We start from the raw sequence: 18826 nt of genomic DNA, 5'->3' as shown, positions 1-18826 counted from the left end.
CAGAAATTGGTCTGCACTGAACTGATACCCTGAATAGATGCAGGCAAAGAAATGCCTCCTCTGTGAGGACGCTTTAATAGCTGATTTGGTAATTGGGACATACACCCAAAAAAGCATTATGATTTGAAGTCAACTAAATCATCTGGCACTCACAACCCAGATTAGTGTGCACACACTCACTACAGTAGCAGTGAGAATAAAGGACCACAATTGCCATTTTATAGATGAAGAAACTAAAATCAAGAAACTCAGATGAAGCACATTTCTCAATACACACAACTAGTAAATGGAGGAACAAGGGGTTAGATCTAGGTGTGCCAGATGCAGAGGCCTACATCCTAGAGCAACGATAGAATTTTCGTGTCATTTCAATGTATTTATTTATTTTCCTTTAAATACTCAACAAAATAAAAGCAGACTAAGGAATCTTAGAAAGAGGATGCCCTCAGAATCTTTTGGGGTGACCTAGTCGTTTTAAATTTGGTAAAAAAAAAAAATAGAATTTTTTCGGTAGTGCTTCTCGAACTTTAATGTACACAGGAATCACTTAAGGATCTTGTTCAAATGCAGCTTCTGATTTCTGAGGGTCTAGGGAGCAGCCTAACTTTCTGCATTTCCAACCAGCTTCCAGGTACTATGAATCTGCAAATCACACTTTGGGTAGCAAGGCCTTAGAGATCACCTGGTACCATTCACTCGTTCAAATACCACCTATAATACTTAGCTAATATTACATTGAACACGACTTTCTTTTAAAGTCTTATCACTACAAAAAATGGAGAAGTGGTATTATTAAAGATAAAAGCAACAACTACAGAAATGTTACACTCAACACATACTCCTGCTTAAAGTTTCTGAGCTTAACATCTATTGTCTCTTTATTTAAAAAATACAGGGATTTTAACATCTAAAGTTCTCTGCACTTCCCCTCCTTCCCCTGGGCACTCATTTCCTTCCAAGGAAATCCTGATCTCATCCACCATGTCCAGAAGGGGGTCCTTGCTCAAAGGCACACAGCCAGTAAATGGCAGGACCAAACTGTGATATGGCTCTTTCAACCACATGCACTTGACTTCAACCTGCCATAGGCTTTAGTCATGCCTGTCCCCATTTCTCCCCATTTTCTTTTTTTGTGACGCATAACTAGGCATTCAGCAAGTCAACACAAATGAATCACACTCCTTATTCAGTTGCCAAGTGGTGGAGGGACAAACACTCCACACTCTTCATCCCCAAAATGAGACCTCCTTATTTATTAAGGATTTCTAACTCTCCAGGTGAAGACCGGACTAAGCCCTTTTCAATTTCTTTATTTATTCTGTCATCCTAGAAGTTTCATTCCCTTTCTATGCTGGGCCCTGGTCTGCCGATCTCTTCCCAAAGTGCTGTTTTATTTGCATTCTTAGGTTCCTTCACACCATTTGCAGTTTTTCTTTTCCTATAAACATTCCTCATCAGGATTCCTTAGCCAGAGGCTGCAAACAACCACATTATCTGGAAGCAAGGTGATATGAGCAAGTGGGGAATAAGTTCAGCGTGAGGCAAATCAATTCTTCCAGTGGTGTGTGTGTGAGTGTGTGTGTGTGTGGGGGGGGGGAACTGACTGACCTCAGGGGTCACCAGCCTTTCCGATCCTTTCCCTTACTCCAAATTGGGACTAAGTGCCCTCTGGGCCCATCTAAGCTATTGGGAATTTATGAGGATGTAATCATCCTTTATAGCACATTCTCATATTATCTGTCATTTGTTGAGTACTTAGTTACTTTGCCTACACAATTTATCCAGTGAGAATCCAGGAAGGTATTACCTCCGCCATTCAGATGAGGAAAGTGAGGCTCCTGAAAGGTGACATGTGAAAGCAAGACTGAAGAAACTCTACAGAAACTAAAAGACTGCAAACATAAGATGGTAGATGAAGCATCCCTTTTCTTTTCTTTTTTTTTTTTTTTTTTTTTTTTTTTTTTTTTTTAGAGAGCAAGGGTGGGGAAGAAGGGCAGAAGGAGAGACAATGAGAATCTTAAGCAGGCTCCAGACTCAGCACAGCGTCCAAAGAGGAGTTCGATCCCACAACTCTGGGATCATGACCTGAGCCAAAAATCAAGAGTCAGATATTCAAATGACTAAGTCACCCAGGTACCCCAAGTATCCCGTTTCTTATTTCACAGTCCATCTCCTATTTACTCAGTCAAGATTTCATATTAAATCTTGGGCTATTAAGATTTTATATCCAGTCATATGCCTGCCTTCAGGAAGTGCACGGTCTGGCCAGAGACCTAGAAAATGTGGGGGGCTTCATGCAGTTTAATGCACAGTGCCATATTCCTATATCACAGAAATACAACCTTGCTTCTGATTTCTGACTTGCTTGGTCCTACTAGCTCTGAGGTTTTCAGTAGGTTTGGGTAAGATTCTTAATTTTCAGATCCAAGTTCTCTTGTCAAGGAACTGAAATAATACAGTATTCCTTTGTGAAGTTATTGTGGAATTTAATTGTGTAGATATAATGTGATATAATATAAAAAATGTGAGTTCCGGAGTCAAATAGAACAATATTTGAATCATGAGCCCAACAGTTAAGTTTGACTCTATGACTCTGGGCAAGTTACATCATCTTTCAGAGCCTCATATCACAATCGGGGTAATTCTTATTTGCCAGATGGTTGAAAAATTACAGGTAGTATAAGCAAGCACCCGGCATAGCGCTTGGCATATAACAGGTGCTAACCAGGGTTGGTTTTCTTCCTCCCTACCCCAGACCTGTTTTTTGTCTTTCTTTGTTGGAGCCCAAGAGAGAAGTGAGTTCTTTTCAATGATGCAGTAGTAGGCTCATGGGGGAGATAACAGAGGCAGACCTTGAAGGCCCCTTGCGTAGGCTCTGGATGAGTAGAGATAAACAAGGGAGCACGTAAAAGAATGGTATAAACAAAGATTTAGAGGTGGTAAAATAGAAGGGTTACCCAGAGAAAGGGAATCATTGTCACAATGCGAGTGTAGAGAGTCAAAGAGCAATGTGTCCCATGGTTTTCTTGGGAAGACCATCGTTCTTCATAAAGGTAGAAGAAAATCTCAACATATGGGAATCTTATTTATTTATTTATTTATTTATATTTATTTTTGACAGAGAGAGAGAGAGACAGAGCATGAGCGGGGGGAGGGGCAGAGAGAGAGGGAGACACAGAATCTGAAGCAGGCTCCAGGTTCTAAGCTGTCAGCACAGAGCCTGATGAGGGGCTCGAACTCACAGACCGCGAGATCATGACCTGAGCCGAAGTCAGACGCTCAACCGACTGAGCCACCCAGGTACCCCTCGACATATGGGAATCTTAAGAATCTCCAGAGGTTGCCCATTTCTATCAAGATAAATCTCAATTTCTCATCCTGGCATGTGAGTTTTTCATGTCGTGGTTCCCAAATGTGAGACACCAAAACTGAGTAAGCTCTTGTTTCCCAGGATAAGACATACATAAATAGTGTTCCCATACCAGGAAACATAGCTTCAGAAGATAACTGGGCTTAACACACCTAGAATTTAATGCAGTACTGAGAGCAAAGATCTAGGCATAAGTGAGCTCTGAGTTCTATTCTGGCTCTGACACTTTTGGTCTTTGTGACCTTGGATAAGTCACTGAACTTTAAGCTTGAATCTTTCCATATGAATAATTCTTCCTACATGGCAATATAATAGGACTTACCTAATGGGGTGGTTTTGAAGATTACATGAAATAATGCATAAAAGGTACTGGGCATAATGCTTGACAATAAAAAAAAAAGCTAAATAAATGGTAACTACTTTTGTTTTTAATAAAGCAAGTTGCTCATGCCAGATCAAAATAACAGGGGGCTTTTCCTTCTAAACCTATTCACAATGGCCTCAGCAGAAACAAGGCAGTGCATTTCACTGGCTTCTAGGGTTACCTCTGGGGCTGTCTCAACCCATTGACTCTGGCTTCAAGAAGGCATTGAAAAAACCAAGCATGTTTAGAAATCTGTTGTTCATTGGGGATTTAGAAAGTATCCAACCTAGTCCATGCCCCCATCTGTCCATTTGACAGGTTGAGAAATTGAGGGCCTAAGAGGAAATTCACAGCCCCTGCTAAAGACAGAGGCCAAGCAAGTTGGTAGCAGAGTGAAACACAGAGCCCACTCCTTCCATGCTCCAAACTATACTTTTCTTGTATTATTATTATCATCACTATCATTGCATCATCATCATCATCATCATCACTGTAACTGGTAAAGTTGCTGGACATATTTTCGTAATCTCAAATCTGACCTCTATTTTCCCTACTTTTTCTTCTTCCCCATTTTAAAAATAAAACAATAAAATACAAAGTCCTTTGTCTTGAGGCTTCACTTGATTTCATTTCCAGTAGATAAGGCATAAATAAACACAGTGAGTTAAAAATAAACCTCCTGGTGTGGCTATAACATCTTTTATTTAGCTGTTTTTTTTTCCATCCTATGGATGGAATAATGCCATTCCTGACTCTGCTTGAACAGTTATTTATTGCAACTGAAGTCATTATACATGATGAGCTCTCTTATCCAGACTATCACCATGTCAGTAAAGACATTATTAGCAGGGAGATGTCTATCTACATATATATCTGTATCTATATGTTTATAAATAAATTTACATATAATAATATAAATAATAAATAATATGTATATACATATGTATATATGTATGTATATGTGTATATATATACATATATGTGTATATATGTATGTATATGTATGTATATATACATACACACACACAGAGAAAGAGAGAGATAACAAAGGTGAGTTTTAAGCTCAGTATGACTTTTTCCATTCATGTGCTTATTTACCCATTCAGCAAAAATGACTCAGTACTTAATTGTTGCCAAGTTCAGTGTGGAATACTGGAAAGAAAGGAATAAATAGAACTTAGCCTCTGTCTCTATGAATCTCATAACTCTAGTAGGAAGACAGACAGTTCCTAAACTGTGTGATGAGATCAATGGAAGGAAACTGAAGAAGACTACCCACCTGGCCTAGAGGAGGTGGCTTATACAGGGTCATGTATCCATTGCTCACTTTGGCAATACATGTACTAGAAACTATACACAGCCGATTAGAATATTAGAAGAATTTTCTAGAAAGAGACTACTGTATAGAATAATTGTATTGTACAGAATAATCTAGACATATATTAAACTTGGGTTCCAGTCCCGGGCCTACCATCCCTTATATAAATGGACTGAGGCAAGTCAATTTCCTTCTCTACAGTAAACTTTCTAATTTTGAAAGTTACAAGTTTTCCTATGTTGTTTATAAGCCCCTTTCATCTCTGCAATTTTGCAGCTTGCTAGAATGTGTTCAGCTTCAGGTCAGGATCATGTCTTATTTATGTCTTTTATTTATGCCAGTTATTCCTAGAGCCTAGCACAGATCTTGGCACTTGTAACAATACATGAACATTTGTGGAGTGCAATAAAATTTTAAATTGGATCCCTTTAGTTGAGTCAGTGAGTAAAATGGATGAGATACTTTAAAATGATGTCTTTAGGTTAGAATTTAAAAGCATGCTCAACATCACTCATCATCAAGGAAATACAAATCAAAACAATGAGATATCACCTCACACCTGTCAGAGTGGCTAAAATCAACAACACAACAAACAACTGGTGTTGGCAAAGATGCAGAGAACAGGGAATCCTCCTGCACTGTTGATGGGAATGCGAGCTGATACAGCTACTCTGGAGAACAGTACGGAGGTTCCTCCAGAGATTAAAAACTGAACTATCCTATGATCCAGCAATTGCACTACTAGGTATTTACCAAAAAAATTCAAAAATACTAATTCGAAGGGATACATGCACCCTGATGTTTATAGCAGCCTTATCTACAATAGCCAAATTATGGAAATGGCCCAAATTTCCATTGACTGATGAATGGATAAACACACACACACACACACACACACACACACACACACACACACACAGTGGAATATTACCCAGCCATAAAAAATGAAATCTTGCCATGTACAACAAGAGGGATGGAGCTAGAGAGTATAGCGTTAAGGGAAATAAATCAGTCAGAAAAAGACAAATACCACATGATTTCACTCCTATGTGGAATTTAAGAAACAAAACAAATGAGCATGGGTGGGGGTTGTGGGGGGAGTGAGAAAGGGAGGGAGGGAGGGGCAAACTGAGAAATAAACTCTTTTAACTATAGAGAACAAACTGATGGCTACCAGAGGGGAGGTGGGTGGAGGGATGGGTGAAACAGGTGATGGGGATTAAGGACTGTACTTGTTGTGATGAGCACTGGGTTATGTATGGAAGTGTTGAATCACTGTATTGTACACCTGAGATGAGTATAACACTGTACATTAAATAACTGAAATTCAAATAAAAACTTAAAATTTTACAAGCCCATCTTTAGCAGTAGCCCATGTGACTTTTAAACCTATGAAAATCATGTTCTAAATGAAGATACACAGCAAATTCCCATTGAAAATGAGAATGGTAGTGTTTGAGGGTGGTGACGATGCCAATGAGAACGGGAATAGAATGAACCTAGACCCAAATGTCTACCACTGGTGTTCTGGAGCAATAATTCGTCTTCACTTGAAGACTGCTAGCTACACATTCTTTCAGGGCAGTAAAGAGTTCAATGAGTAGAGAGGTAGGTACTCAGTGAACATCTTATGCTGGAGAGTAAAAATAACAAAGTATCAGAAGAAGTGAAGGTTTTCATTCCTGCAAGATAAGCACTAAGAGGGTGAGAAGCAAAGGGCCAAAGTCATACAACAGTGAGGCTGGAGGAGCTTCAGAGCAGAGCTCCTGGCTCTGCAGTGTCATACAGTCATGGAGCTAAAGGTCATGGTGTCCCTTGGATGCAGTCCCTTGGATGCTTCCTGCCCTGGGGATGACAAGGGTATGGATGTCAGCCTCTTGTCACCAAAATTCCCTCTCTTCATGGATGAAAGGTCCTTGGTTTTAAAAAATTCCTTACTGGGGTGCCTGGGTGGCTTAGTTAGTTAAGTGTCTGACTTTGGTTCAGGTCATGATCTCACAGTTCATGCGTTCAAGCCCCAGGTCAGGCTCTGTGCTGATAGCTCAGAGCCTGGAGCCTCCTTCGGATTCTGTGTCTTCTTTTAGACCTCTCTGCCACAGCCCAAGTGCCTAACCAGTGTCCTTTAGCAGGATGGAGGGCCACAGGAGGAACCTGAGATGTCCTGACTAGGCTCCCATTTTCTTATAAAGGAAGCCCAAAGAGAGTGTGTGTGTGTGCGCGCACGCGCACGTGTGTGTGAACACTTAATTATTTGCCAGCAGATGGCCTAGGAAGTTATTTTTACCACCTCTACAGCTCTGAATACCCTTCCATAAATGAGCAAACCAGGATAAGGTTGTTCTGAGTATTAAACAAGATTATTCAGGTGAAGTAACTGGCACATGGAAAGTTCCTGATTAGAGACAACTTATACTACAGTCAACCCACATTCTCAGCAGAGGATTCTGTCTGCTCAAGGGCAAGAAGAGCAGGAAAATGGAGGAACACAAGAAATTGACTGGGAGCTGGCCTAAGTTAATGTGTGGAGGGGAGGATGGAGACTGAGTGATGGGCCTCAGACAGGGATCTGTTGGATATTCTGGCCTCCCAGGGCATGAAGCGGTCAGAGACATCAACATTTATTGTCATGAAAGCATTTGGGGCTTCCGTCTTCGAGGGAAGACAGGTCCTACTTCAGAACCTTCATAGCAGATGTATGGGTCTAGGGCTCGAGGCTAACACTGCTGCCCCTGCTGCTCCCACTGACACCGTGGGTGCCGCAGGTAGTCCATTGATGGAGCACCGACTGTATGCCAGTCATTGTGATACATCCTGTGCGGGCCTTTATTTCACCTCATCCACACAGTTATACCTATGAGGGTATATAGGATTATAATTGCTGTGTTACAAATGAGAAAACTGATATTCAGAATATTTAATTTACCAAGGTCAACGGTAAATGCAGTAAGTGGCAGAATCAGGACTCAAACGAGGTCTGCTTTGCTTTGATCCTATTTATAACCACTGTGCTGGTCTCCATGGCAGCATAACTTGAAATTTCTCACATGAGTTGGAATCAGGTGGGACAGGGTGAGGCTATTACTGCATCATCACTGTCTGTACCATAAGGTGTTATACTTCTTTCTATAAAATCAAAGACATTGCATTTCACAATCTATCAGAGATTTGCATATTTTCTTCAATGATGTTTTGGCAATTACTTAGAAAGGCACATTTAACTTGTACCAATTAACCATATTGGCCAACAGAGGAACTAAGTTTTCACTGCTTTTCCCATGTTAGGAATTTGTACTTAAGATAACCCATGAATGTATGCTGTATCTGCAAGTCTTATTGCAGAAACCTGTACTGTACCAAGATTCCTTCCTCACCCTGGCCACAGCCAATTGGCCACGGATGGCTAGCTGACCCAATGAAAAACAAAGTCTGGAAGCCTGCAGTGAAAACCAATGGCAACCTTCACTGGACAGTGATTGGATGACTCATTCATGTTTCCTTCCTTAGTGAATTTGGATTCTCGGAGAGAGGGAGGGAGGGAGGAGGTGAGGGAATGAAATACAGAGAGATGGGAATTTATTACCCATGGTGGCAGATTCAATTGGTTCCAAGACATAAATGGGCAAGTCACCACAGTGGTGGTCTTTGATGCCTTTGCTGTGCCAGGCAAGGGGACCACCTCAGGTCTCTGAGGGAAGTCTCTCCTCTTTGCATGGAATATTTTGGGATTCATGCTCTACCTCAAACTCATGCCTTTAGAATTTCTCTGTTTACACGCATGGCTTCTTCCTCCCTTGACATTGGGAGTGCAAAGGCATCCCTCTGTCTCATGCATAATCCAATCCAGCCCACTAGAGCTACAGCAGGCCACATAGAGTTTGAGACAAATGACTAAACTAATAATGATGTATTTGCCTGATGCTGTCCTCTCTACTTAGATCTCCACCAAAGACTTAGAAATCCAGTGAATTGGGTTTTCCAGGATTCTGTTTCCTGGACAAAGGAATAGTCATATCACCATTGTACTAATGATGCAACTGAGGCACAGAGAGGTCAGTACACCTGTCAAAGTCACAATTGAAATCAATCTGTCTCCTGACCTCTTTGCTCCTTCTGTAGCAGCATGTGGCCTCTGGCTCTAGATTGGCATATGCTTGCTGATCTTTGCTCCTCGTAAAGGACTAAGGAAGAAACAAATCTATGCCTCCTTTGTTCCTCCAGCCAGAGATTCCATTTCCACTATCACTCTATGGTGACCCAAATGGGTCAACTTTCCTTCCTGCATTAGACCTCTCTGCCACAGCCCAAGTGCCTAACCAGTGATGTCCTTTAGCAGGGTGGGGGGCCACAGGAGGAACCTGAGATGTCCTGACTGGGCTCCCATTTTCTTATAAAGGAAGCCCAAAGTAGGGCAGCTTATATGTTTTTAACTATTTACTAACTGTTGTCATGAAATAGAATTGCTAAGATAACTAATGCTACAGATGTCTTTTGGTTTGTAATCACTTCTACTCGTATCATCTCAGAGATGAATTCATGGAGATGTTCCTTAAATATCTATTTTGAGTCAGGTCCCATATCATCTGCTGAGAATACAGGTATAACGAGACCAAGAAAAAATTTATCCCTTCGCAGTAGGCAAATGATTTTCCTAGAGAGAGATCTACCATGTTGGCTTCTGCTTTGATTAGTCTGCTGTGGTAGGAGGGTCCCGAGGAGACTGCATATCTTCTGTTCCCAAGGTTTCAGGGAAGTTGATAAAACCACTCTGCATGAAGCAACACCAGAATTGATTTGTTGAGGGAAGGGGAGAAGGCAAACAGGAGAAGCTATAGGAGAGCAGGAGGAGGTGACGGCAATGTGCAGTGGGATAAGCTGCGGCCTTGTCCCAGGTCTCTGCAAATATGAAATGGAATTGCTAAATGCACACAATGGTTGGAGTGGATAAATTTTATTTGTGGAAGCTGGCGTAGGGGGTTGATAAGGAGCAAAGCAGGGGCAGTGCTGACAGTGCCAGAGTTTGGGGAAGGGAGGCATCCCCAGGTTTGGTTTTCAAAGTAAAAGCAAAGCCTAGTCCAGGCCTTCAGGTAGTTCATGAGCCAGGAGATCCAACAGATGCCTAGATGTTTTGATAACACAGCAATGACTCTCTAAGATAGAGGTGAACATGGCACACACAGCCCCTCAGGCCATTTAACACTGCTTGGTGAATACACAGGAGGAAGTGGCATTCAAAGGTGCACCGAGGATGCAAAGTCTCTGGGTGGACAAGGGGGAGGGCATTCCAAGGAGACAAATTATCATGTGCAAAATTATCAAAGCAAAAGAGCACCAAGACTCGGGGAGGATTCCTCATGCCCAGAGAATGGGGTACAAGGCAGGGTGGAGAGAAAGTAGCTAGAGAGATGAATGGGGGCCATATCTCAGGCAGGGGACTTCCCGCCATGTGATGGGGCACCACCAGAAATCTTACAGATGGCAGTTTTGGAACTTCCAGGGACGTGAACTCTTGCTGTGAGAATGACACTAAGCTGATGATGTGCACTGAAGAAATTCAAAGTCCAGTTGAAGCAATGAGGCTTTGAGGTAAAATGGAACCAACTGCCTGGGAATGGGGGAGAGTAGACAGAATCCCCTCTCTCCCTCATCTGGGACGCTTAAAGGCACTCACAGCTGAGTCAGGGGCCTGGTGGACATCAGTGAAGATCGCTATCAGAACATGCTCCATGGCCCAATGCACATGCATTACATATTGCTGTAGGAAAGGTTTTGGCTGTCAATGTTCCATTTGACATGGTACATCCATGGTATAGATGCTGTTTCTCAGTAGGAACTCTCTTCCTGCACCAGAGAAACAACAAATGTGTTCTCTCCCCCTTGGGCAGCAGGAAGCATGGAAGTTCCCTCCACCTTGCTCTCCAGCATCTGTTCTCAGATTCAAACTTTTATTTGAATATATAGCATGGGCCACACTTGATGAGAAACACTTTCATATCGATTAATTCACGTATTCCTTTCAGCAACGCTCAATGGTTATTGGTAATTCCTCATGACTATTATCTCCATGCTAAGTGCAGAATCTGAGGTGCCAAGAGGTTATGTGATTTGGTTCAATAATGGGGTAAGAGAACCAGGTTTTGAACTCAGAAAAATCCAATGCTTCACATTTCCTCATGAGTCCTAGAGCTAGCTGGGAGGCAAAGTAGTGCTGGGTCTAGAAAAGAAGATAATATCACAGTCTCTTACCCTCTAGAAGTTCACTGACTAGACGAGAGCTAGGCATGCGATCACCCATTATAATGGTACACTTCTCAGAGGCAGGTACTATTATTATCCTGCATTTACAAATATGGAAACTGAGGCACACAAAGTTAAGTCACTGGCCCCAAGTCCTATAGCTAGAAAGTAGAAGGCAGGACACCAATGGTGGCTATTTGGCTCAAAGTCTGTGGATAGCAGTAGCCTGGTGCTCTGACCTTGGGTTGGTGACATCATGTTACCCCCTTCTATAGGAACTTGCAACCCCTCTAGGTCTCTCTCCTACAGTGGTTCTCAGCCAGGAGATACTGTGCCACCTAAGGGCATTTGGCAATGTTCGGAGTCATTTTTGACTGTCCCAACCAGGGAGGGGAGTGTTACTGGCGTTTAGTGAGTAAAGCTCAGACTGCCATGCACAGAACAGCCACGCTAACAAAGAATTACCCACGTTAAAATGTCAGCAGTGCTGATGCCGAAAACCCTGCTCTATAAGAATACCTATAAGGCTACTCTAAGTGATGGCTTCTTGGCAGTCTTGCTAAATGGTGAGCTCTCTGTACCTAGCACAGAGCTGGGCATGTAGTGAGATCTATGAATGTCTGTGGAGTAAGATATGAGTGAATGACTAAAACATGCAGTTCAGGTTGACTGTATCATATGATTCTAGCTATTATTCTTTTATACAGGGGTTATTATTATCTTTTGAATCTGCAAAAGCAAACCAGGCATCACTATTCCCATTCTCATAGTCCAGTATGGAGATGCCGGAGAAACATGCCTCAGGCAGAAAGTGGAAGTGCATCAACAGGGCATCCACTAGACAAAGGAAGCATAGGACTCAGGCCTCAAGGAGTGTCCCTTTGCAAATGAGGCAGTGGTTTGAGAGCTATAGAGTACCCTTAGATTTTCACTTTGAATTTTTCAGATGTGTGAACTCAATTAACATTTGGAATCGGTTTAGAGATATCGTGATAATAAGAGGTATCTCCCTCCCCATTTCCCTGCTGCTCTAGTCCAAGACTGGTTTCCCTAGATCCTCCTTATCATGGATATCCAAGATTGGAACTGGAGGAAACAGACAAAAAAGTACCGACTTGCAGACTAATTAATTAAAGGCCTTGATAAATTACAATGTCATTTATTGCTCAATTATAGTAATTATTTCATCCATGTTTTTAGCACAATTATCTCCCCTTCCTCCGCATGGTTGCTGATTCCTCCTTAAACTGCTCTCTATTAGTGTGTTGGTGTTTTTCTTTGCCTCTGAATATCCTTTGGTGGAAAGAGGGAAGATATTAAATTACAAATAAATAAACACTGATCCACAGAACACTGACGCAGTGGCTACCTCCATTTTACATGTGACTAAAATGAGTCCTGATAGACAAAATGACTTGCCCAAGGGATGGAGAATGCCATCAACAGACCTAGGAAGGGGTCTTGGGCTTTTGGGGGTACAGCTTACGTTGAGAGCCCATAGCAAGTAATATTTATGAAGTATGCATTTTATTTTTGCATATATTGTGTCTAGTAAACAAACACTTGCGAAAGAATGCTAGGAAATCTATCTCTTTATTCAGCGTAGAGTAACTTTCGGCTCTGAATCTCTGATAGTTATTTTTCTGTTACATGTTTGGCTGGCTTCCTCCAAGACCCATGGAACATTGTTGGAAGAGTACCACAGATGAGTAGAGCGTTCTTTCTCTTCTCTGCTCAGAATCAATTTTCACGTCCACATTTAGAGCAATGACAGGAGGAATGTGGCACTTCCCTCCAAATTTCTTTTCCTTAAGAGGCAGAATGGCACAGTAGAAGAAAACAGAGCTCTGGGGATTGAGACCTGAGGCTTTATCTGGGCTCCTAATGCATCTGACCTTGAACACGCTCTCAATTCTCTGTGAGAATTTCAAGTTTCCTCACTCGATCAAACACCCATGCTGATAGCCACCTCATATGGTTGTTGTGGGAACTGAATGTGGATACTAATGGTACAGCACAGGCCATAGTATCATCCACAGAAGAGGGGCCTGTGCACAACTTCCTGGTAACCTTTTGAGAACGTGGCATGCACTGATTCTTCGTTTCTAGAGGAAAATAGTAAATGCGACTTCCCACTATTCCAGCTGAGAAAGCAGGGTCAAGACTATTTATTTAAAGAAGGTGAGGCCAATATGGAAAAGTTACGGTGAATTTGGGACCTCTAGTCTTACCATAAGTAAAATCGTCATCGTGCTGTAATTGCTTCTGCCGGTATGGTGCTCATCTTTGCAATCACCCAATTAATCCTCTCAACGAGACCTCTGAAGTAGTCCCCTGAAGCAGTATCATCTTTGTACAAAGGCGGAAACCAAAACTTTGAGAGCCCAAGCGTATAGCTCACGGTCACACAGTGGGGTAGGGGAGCTGCAGAACTCTGGTCTGGAGTGTAGTGCCAAGAAGACCCTCCAGTTCTTCCAAATTCTGGCGCCATCCCCTCATGCACACCCTAAGCTGGATTTTTAAAAACGGGAGCTTCACAAACAAGGGAGGAAGAAGATTCTTCTTCCGCCTCTCAAACAAAAGGAACCCACGGACTCACATCTGCATTGCAAGGCAAGGAATCAGAAGTTGACATGGAGGGGGCGCCTGGGTGGCTCCGTCGGTTAAGCGGCCGACTTCAGCTCAGGTCATGATCTCACGGTATCGTGAGTTCTCGTGAGTTCTCGCCCTGTGTCGGGCTCTGGGCTGACCGCCCAGAGCCTGGAGCCTGTTTCAGATTCTGTGTCTCCCTCTCTCTGTCCCCATTCATGCTCTGTCTCTCTGTCTAAAGATAAATAAATGTTAAAAAAAAATTAAAAAAAAAAGTGGACGTGGAGTGATGTAAGTGGGCTAGTGTCCCACCCTGCAGTGCAGCGACACCTCGGCCCTGCTCGTGTGAAGTGTGTGTCCCTAAAAACAGGTACGGGTTTGAGAACTGCGTTTAGAGTGGAAAGTATGGAGGAAAGAGGTTCAGTACCCCCATGTTAAATGTCACTTTCCTAGCTTTCCTTTTGTTGTTCACTGGGACCTCCTTGATTGCTGTATTTGTATTGTGTATGAATAGATGAGTGAGTGAGGATACACACACACATACTCACACATACATACCTTTCTGGGGATTGGGTCATATATGATGGATATTAAAATTTTGTAAATTATGGAAATATAAGAAGAAAAAATTACCCATCAGCCCAATACCCTAGGAAACTCAGATCAGGTTTATATTATGATAAAAAGGAAGGGAACGCATACTTCCCGCCTTTACTAGCTTCAATATCTGTGCTATCTCACTTAATCCCTATAGCAGCACTGGAAGACAGATAACATCTTCATTCCCACAGGTGTGAAAACTGAGGTACAAGGAGACGGGTCACGTCTTCTTTCTTCTAAGTTGATTTATTTATTTTTGAGAGACACAGAGACAGCACTAGTGGGAGAGGGGCAGAGAGAAAGAGAGGCAGAGAATCCCAAGCAGGTTCCACACTGTCAGTACGGAGCCCGCTGCAGGGCTTGAACCCACGAAACTGAGAAGTCATGACCTGAGCTGAACCAAGAGTCAGATGTTTAACCGACTGAGCTACCAAGGTGCCCCAAGACATGTGAAGCTCTTAAGAATGACACAGTTAATCAAGGGAAAGGTTGGGACTTGCCCTCTCACTCCAACATCCACAGTCTTAGCCATACTATTCCACTGTCTCTCCTGAGGATAGGTGTGAAGCCAGAGAAACCTGGATTCAAATTCCCACCCACTCTTTTATTTTTTAAGTTTATTTATTTATTTTTGAGAGAGACAGAAAGAGAGAGTGTAAGTGGAGGAGCGGCAGAGAGAGAAAGGGGGAGAGGGGGAGAGAGAGAGAGAGAGAGAGAGAGAGAGAGAGAATCCCAAGCAGGCCTCTAGCTGTCAGCATAGAACCCGAAGTGGGGCTTGATCCCACACACCGTGAGATCATGACCTGAGATGAAATCAAGGGTCAAACACTCAGCTGACTGAGCCACTCAGACGCAGCTCCCCACTCTTATTAGATATGCAAACTTGTGCAAATTATTTCATTTTCCCGAGCCTTAGCTACATTCTCAGTTACCTTAAAATAATTTCATAATAAATGTAGATTTTTTCCCCCCAAGTTTGGCAAAGTATTCAATGTAAGCAACGGTGTTTTGGAGGGGACTAAGAATGGTTTGGTGGTCCATTATGCTGCAGTGGGAGGAAAGGAACCTGTCTGTGTGTGCCAGGCAAAGTGAGCAGACAGGGAAAACTGAATGGCATGGGAAAAGTGTGCCCCAAACTGTCCGCAGGGAATTGGACCCTCCTTGGTGGAAGCAAAGAAAGAGGAAGCCCCTGGAAATGTAAAACACGAGGCAGCCAATGACAAGAGCCTCAAACACAGATCCTGCAGTGTGGTACGTGGATCAAAGTGAATGTGTCTGCAAGCAAACAGGTGGGGGGAACTGGGCCCACAGTCCTGGTCATTAGGATGACAGTGCCGTGTGCAGAGTGACCGCTCTTCCTTACCGTGTGCTCTTCTCTTCATACTCTGGAAATAGACTGAATGGACCACAAAATGTATTTCAAAAGACAGCCCATCTGTGGTGAGAATAGAAACCTCTTTTAGGAACCTTTATCTTCGTACAAAGAGGCCTGCATTTCACAAAAGTGGTAAGAGTGGAATGATTCTCCTTGGGTGGAATTCTGATTAGAAAATAAACCTGAATTGTTTGTTTGGTGTGTGTGTGGGAAAGACGGGAGGGTAAGTGAAAAGGAATATCCAACGCAGCTGACTCTTTGGTTTCCTTGAAGAATACTCAAGGGGCATCCCACACTGGAAGCTCTATACTTAGGGAAGGCAACAGCTCTTTTTCTGGATTTCTTTTTGAAGGGAGATCAAGGGGGGCAAGTATCTAATATTCTGTGAAGTGTTTGGAGTATGATGGACAGTATCTTCCTAAGAGCGTCCTGTGTCCTATGAGTCATTCTAAGAAAAGGGGGCTTTAGGGTCATAAAGATTTGGCAAAGAAATATCCTGCTCTACCCAAAGACTCATAATGCACTGGTACCTTTAGACCTTTGGAAGGTCTCACAGCAACCACAAAAACATTTTTTCCCCAACTTTCTGCTTTCTAAATATATGTGATTCATACACATTTTTGGGTGGTGCATCTCACACACTTTAGATAAATGTTCATAGCACAGTCCCAAGAATTAGGAATCCTGAAGTTTGGTCCTGCTTTGATTTTAACTTGCTGTGTGATACTAGGCAAGGGATTCTTTGTCTCAGTTTACTTACCTAGCAAATGAGGATAATACTTTTGGCTCAGCTTACCTCAGAGGGTTGTGGTGTACATAAAATGCTGTCACTGAACACTATGCTATAGAACGCTATCATAGCTTTCAAAAAGTTAGAAATAATATATTAGTGCAACATGTTATCCTCCTTCGTAATTATATGATTCTAAGAAGGATTTAGGCAACAAAAGCAAAAATAAAGAAGTGGGGCTATGTCAAAGCAAAAAGCTTCTGCACAACAAAGGAAACAAATGAAACTGAAAGGCAGGCTACTGAAAGGGAGAAAATATTTGCAAATCTGATAAGAGGTTAATATCCAAAATATATGAAGAACTCATATAATTTAATCATATGGGGAAAAAAACCAATCTGATCAAAAGATGGGCAGAGGATCTAAATAGACATCTTTACAAAGAAGACATACAGATGGCCAACGGGTACATTGAAAGGGTGCTCAATATCACCAATTGTCAGGAAAATGCAAATCTAAATCATAACGAGATACCGGCTCACACCTGTCAGATGGCTAGTACAAAAAGACAAATAACAAGTGCCAGCAAGGATGCAGAGAAAAGGAAACCCTCTTGCACTGCTGGTGGGAATGTAAATTGGTGCAGCCACGATAGAAAACAGTATGGAGGTTCTTCCAAAAATTAAAAATGGAACTACCATATGATCCAGAAATGCCACTTCTGGGTATTTATAAGACAATGAAAACATTTATTAACCCTAAAAGATTTATGTACCCCCATGTTCATTACAGCATTATTTATAACAGTCAAGATATGGAAGCAACCCAAGTGTCCACTGATGGATGAATGAATACAGAAGTTGTGGTATATGTCTGTGTGGTATAATGGAGTATTATTCAACTATATAAAAAAGGAATTTCCCACTTGAAACAACACAGATGGACCTTGAGGACTTTGCACTTCATGAAATAAGTCAGATAGAGAAAGAGAAATACTGTATGATCTCACTTATATGTAGACTCTAAAAAAACAAACAAACAAACAAAAAAAACAACCAAAAAACAGAAACACAAGTCACAGATACAAAGAACAGATTGTTTGTTAACAGACATGGAGTCCTAGATAGCTGGCGGGACAAAATGCGTAAAGGGTATCAAAAGGTACTAACTTCCAGTTATAAAATAAGTCCTGGGGACGTAATGTACAGCATGGCAACTATAATTAATAATATTATGTTGCATATTTGAAAGTTGCTAAGAGAGTACATCTTAAAAGTTCTCATCACAAGAAAAAATATTCTGTAACTATGTGTGGTGGATGGATCATAAGTAGACTTATTGTGATCATCTCACAATATATACAAAGATAGAATCATTACATTGTATACCTGAAATATAATGTTGTATGCCAATTATTCCTTAATAACAATAACAATAAGAATGAGAAGATTATATTTTACTCACACGTGAAAAGGTGATTTAGAAAAACATTTTTTTAATGTTCATTTATTTTGAGAGAGAACATGAGCAGGGGAGGGGCAGAGAGCGAGAGAGAATCCCAAGCAGGCTCCACACTATCAGTGCAGAGCCTGATGTGGGGCTTGAACCCACGAACCATGAGATCATGACCTGAGCCGAAATCAAAAGTCAGACACTTAACCAACTGAGCCACCCAGTCACCCTGAGAAGGTGATTCTCATTATCACAGCGGAGCCTAAATGACCCAGGCTAATGTAGTGATGTTACTGTACTAATCCCTTACAGCTTTATTGTCTTCATCTATAAAATGCAGATGGTCATTAATTCATTGCAGGGTTATTATAAAATAATATGCAAAAGAGCCAAGTGTAAGTATAGTACGTTCAGAAAAAAGTAATCAATTCATTTTACCTCCTAGTGACTTTCTAGGAATATTAAGTATTGTTTATGATGAGTTTATCTAAAATTATACTGAGATTTTAGTACTATGACAATAGTAAGAGTAAATGTTACTCTGTTTATTTTCTATGTGCTAAGCTTTTCACGTTGATATGATTTGTTCAGAGCAGTCAAGTAACTTGACCAAGGTGTAGTCAGGTAGAGGGACGAGCTGAACTAGATTCCAGACGTTTTAGACTCAAACGCATGATCTTAACCTACGAGATCGCTCTACCTGGCTCTACTTGAAAAGAAATTGCCATTTATTTCCCAATGTGAACATTTCTTACTTTCTCCTTTGTTTAGTAGGATGAGGCCTTGACCAGAAT

General features: G+C 41.8%; 1 long non-coding RNA gene across 1 annotated transcript; it reads right to left on the bottom strand.

The window, feature by feature from the left end:
• Positions 1-12429: 12429 nt before the first annotated feature.
• Positions 12430-14043, bottom strand: LOC122482545. The gene is made up of 2 exons (XR_006297200.1): positions 13518-14043; positions 12430-12579 (listed from the first exon to the last, which is right to left on the bottom strand). It is a non-coding gene; the product is annotated as an uncharacterized LOC122482545 (long non-coding RNA).
• Positions 14044-18826: the final 4783 nt, after the last annotated feature.

The sequence above is a fragment of the Prionailurus bengalensis genome, chromosome D1, assembly GCF_016509475.1.
Source record: "Prionailurus bengalensis isolate Pbe53 chromosome D1, Fcat_Pben_1.1_paternal_pri, whole genome shotgun sequence".
NCBI lineage: Eukaryota > Metazoa > Chordata > Mammalia > Carnivora > Felidae > Prionailurus > Prionailurus bengalensis.
This window is presented reverse-complemented; position numbering and strand designations above follow the sequence as displayed.